Below are 4,316 nucleotides of genomic sequence, written 5' to 3'. Positions count from 1 at the left end.
GCACTGGCCGATCTGCTGAGTGTCCCAGAAATGCCTAAACAACAATGGAGATGAAATGGTTAGTAATAGATTACCTCTAATCTGTGTATCCATCTAGGCTTCTTTTGGTTGTTGTTACTTTGTTTTTTCTTCAAATAGCAACCATAACAAATGAGGTGGATGTCCAGGGCTGTTTCTTTCTCCCAAGAACAAAACGCCTGACCTTCTCAGAGCCTTGTGCTTCTCTCTCGCAGTATCTTCTGGACAGAATGTCAAGAGACAGTCCTTTCTCTGAACTTGTAGGCATCTCCATAGGGAAGGTGAAAGAGAGAAATGAGAAAACCAGGGCAGAGCTGGTTGTGACCTAACAATGAAGCAATCCCAAAGCTTCCCTTAAAGGATCAGGAGTCACTTCCCCTTGATTTTTATACTATATAGAACCTGAAAGAGGTTTCAGTTAGTTCAGAAGGTGCTGTCTTACTCCATTGATCATCTCTTGCTTTGACTTTCAGGTCTGCAGCAATGGGGAGTGTGTTGATGTGAATATAGCCTACTAATCAACCTCTGGCTTCTCTCAGATTTGATTTTGGAGATCCTTCTTCCAGAAGGTTTCACTTCCCTCAAGTCCAAAAACCCATCTGCCTGCATCCTACTAGTAAATCACTCTTAGCTTTCATATGGAATCTAAATTATGCAATATTTCTTTTCCATATTTAATCTGTTTACCTCTTGCTGTAATCAAACCTTTTTCCCACCACAAAGTTCCATGGGCATGTACAACACCAAGAGCTTATTTGCTGTAAAAAAAAAAATGGCCATTTTACCGTTGTTTTTTTTGGGGTTTTTTTTTTCTTGAAAATCTTTCACTTGTCATCCAAGTGAAGAACTGAAGAAGCTTCTTGGATAAGAAGCAAAACTTTTCCTTTTTTAAAAAAAAATATTTATTTTCATTTGTCAACATGAGTAAAATGAAAACAGAGAAACAGAAAAATGAACACAAACATAAGAGTGAAGAAAAAGGAAAAATAAAGTGTTTTTTTAATGGGTACAAAAAAAGGTGGGGGGACCTAAATGTTGAATATATCCAACATCATAGGGTTCAATCTGAGTCCGTCATCAGGACCAGAAGTTTCGTCTTCCAAACTTCCGGTCTCATGCTGGAGCCCATCCTCAGAGCCCCTCTCTGTGTCCAGTATGAGTCCAAAAGGTCAGGAAACAAAAACTGGTCCTGGTGACTGACCCAGATTGGATCCTACAACATTATCCTGGGACACGTATGTTCTCCATCATTCATGTCTGACATGGAACAAAAAGAGCCCACCCCGGCTGGATGCTGAAACATTGAAAAAACCATTAGGTTCTCCTTCTCTTACGTAATGGATCTACAAATAGTTATAAGCTTTCCCATCCTTATTTGACAAAACTACTATATTAAACAAACAAATATTCCAGATGAGAGAATCCATCTATTATTGTCTTCAACAGGTAGAAAGTCCACCAACGGCTTCCAGGCTCTTATAAACCTGTCTAGTCCATTGTCTGATCAAAGCAGTTGGTTTTGCGATCTCTGCAATTCAGACAATTTCAAGATCCATTCTTCCACAGTCAGCACAGGGCTTAGCAAGTACAATCCTCACAGCAGTCATAACATAAAGTGATAACGTCCCAAATTGTTTTTCAATTGGTTTGTCCCTAATACCTAAAAAACCCTTCAGATTTAATATCTCTATCTTAAATATTCCGAAATCAACAACAACCAAGAAAGTTCAGTGGCCTTTTGAACAGCACCTTTGGGCCAGCCCTGACCTGGAAGATTGAGAATCTCCACAGACAGTGTGGACCATTAATGGGTGGGATGGCCTGACCCCAGAAGCTGTGGCTGCTCCATCACTGGAGCTTTTCAAGGCATTTATTTGTCCAGAACGGTATAAGGTCTCCTGCCTTGGCCACAGGGTTGGACTAGAAGGCCTCCAAGGCACTTCCAGACCTATGATTCTATGACAGTTCTAAATGCTGACTGCTAGTAAAGATTTTCTGGATTTTTAAAAAGGTTGAAATTCCCTGATTGCAGATTCCTACTGTACATCAGTCTTAAACACATTCTAGATATTTGTTTTCTATTTGCATATATTCATGAGGGCCATGTGACCCCAGAAGCTCTTCAGCTGTGAATCAGAGATGAACAGGGACCCCCCCTAGAGTCAGACACAACTGGCAGGGGAAACATTTATGTTTTTTTAGTGCATTGGTAACATTGTTTGATAGTTCTTCATCTCACATTTGGCCAGAAGATTTTGGGAACAAGACAACTAAATGAAGCTCACCAGTTATGTGGATTTTGCCAATGGAAAGAGAGTAAACTTTGAATTTGTGTTGCCAGATATACTTTTACACACATTGTTCTGATGACAGGCAGGATAAGATTGAAAAAAATAGGAAGGAGTGGCATTTCCAGTATCTGGTATCCTTTGAATCAGAAACAGTAATGGTATGTGGCAAAGACCTTGGGACTACAAAGCTTCCCACCAATAGCAATAAGGAAAGCCACTTGTATATAAATAGAGAGCAAATATCATTCACTTCCACCATTGATGATATTACCTAGTTTGGTAATGAAATGTCTGCAAGACAAAAGGACCCCACAGTATTCATGAGCAACAGTTGCTTAAAAACAGCAGTAGTATCAGCACTGTAATACAATTGCTTTACAGTAGCAAAGCCTGCATCCTAAAAAAAAAACAGCCTTAATAACACTAATAATAACTGATTTCCAAAAGGAAAAGCATAATAATTCTTTCACAGTTGCTTTTCCTTGTGTCTTGCCAGCATCTGATTGAAAGTAACAGACAAAATGAGATTAAAGAAGATTAAAAGATCAGTGCCAAGGAGATTATAGAAAAAACCCATTTAATTCCCTGATCTATTTCTTTATTTCTTTGTTTTCTCTGCTTGTTTTGATTTTATCTTCCAAAGCTGTAAAGGGTGATATGGGGCTTATGCAACATTAGAATTAGTGGCAGTCAAGGATGCACATATTTCACCTGCCAATATGAAAAAGAGAGGGCTTTGTGGCCACCATCTTGGCACTTATTTTTATTAACCCTCCCTGCAGATGCCCATAGCTGCAATCAAAACTCATGAAAATCACTGGATATTGTTAGTCGTAGTTACAATTGGTGGAGAGCTTCATAAATGAATAACAAATGGAGTCATAAAGAGCCAGTTTGATGTAGTGGTTAAGATGCTGGTCTAGAAACCAGGAGACTTTGACTTATTTATAAAAAATAATAAATACGGGGATAAAATATAAATAAAATCCAGAAATGAAGAACAAAACATTTGGCCATGTATCATATAGATATAGGAGAAGAACAGACAAAGCTGGAAGGTGGAGTTAAATGTGACATCAGTTTGGAATCATCCCATTGCCACAAGAGACCCAGTTCCAGCCCTCCATAAATCCCATTGGCCCTTATCTAGTGCCAATTCAGCACTGACCATTAGTTGACTAGATTCTGGTGTATAGTGGCAAGCATAAACCCTCCTGTGCCTTGACTTCAATGGCTTTGTTTAATTAATTGTTCCTGCATTGTGTTGAATTCCAGCGTGACAGGGTCACTCTCTGCCAAAGTTCCTCAACTTCAATTCCCTCTATCATTCCATCTCTGTTAGTAAGAATTAAGTCCAGTATAGCTGACCAGCTCAGAGGCCACCCTGGGTTTGTCAAAAACAGATCATTCCTTATTTCTTTCTTTGACAAAATGACTAAATCAGTGGATAAGGGAAACAGTGTGGACATAGTTTTACTAGACTTCAATGTGGCATTTGACAAAGTAGACTACAGCCTACCTCTTGGTAAGACTGAACAATGTGGGATAATCAGTACCACCACAAGATGGATTCACAACTGACTGACCAACCACACTCAGCAGGTAGTTCTCAATGGAACTACATCTACATGGCAGGAAGTATGCAGTGAAGTATCCCAAAGTTCTGTCTTAAGCTCAGTACTCTTCAACATCTTCATAAGTGATCTAGATGAATGAATGGAAGGAGAACTCATCAAGTTTGAAGGCAACTCCAAGCTGGGGAGAATAGCCAACACTTTAAAAGATAAGCTCAAGACTCAGAATGATCGTGAAAGACTTGAACACTGGGCCCTGTAACTCAAACTCTTTTTTCTAAGTACCAAAACAATTGGATTATTATTATTATTATTATTATTATTATTATTATTATTATTATTATTATTATTATTATTATTATTATTATTATTATTATTATTATTATTATTTCAATTTGTATCCCGCCCTTCTCCCGAAGGACTCAGGGCGGCT

The sequence above is a fragment of the Protobothrops mucrosquamatus genome, unplaced genomic scaffold (genome assembly GCF_001527695.2).
Source record: "Protobothrops mucrosquamatus isolate PMUCROS unplaced genomic scaffold, P.Mucros_1.0 scaffold3060, whole genome shotgun sequence".
Classification (NCBI taxonomy): domain Eukaryota; kingdom Metazoa; phylum Chordata; class Lepidosauria; order Squamata; family Viperidae; genus Protobothrops; species Protobothrops mucrosquamatus.
The sequence above is the reverse complement of the archived record's forward strand: the minus strand, read 5'-3'. Positions refer to the sequence as shown.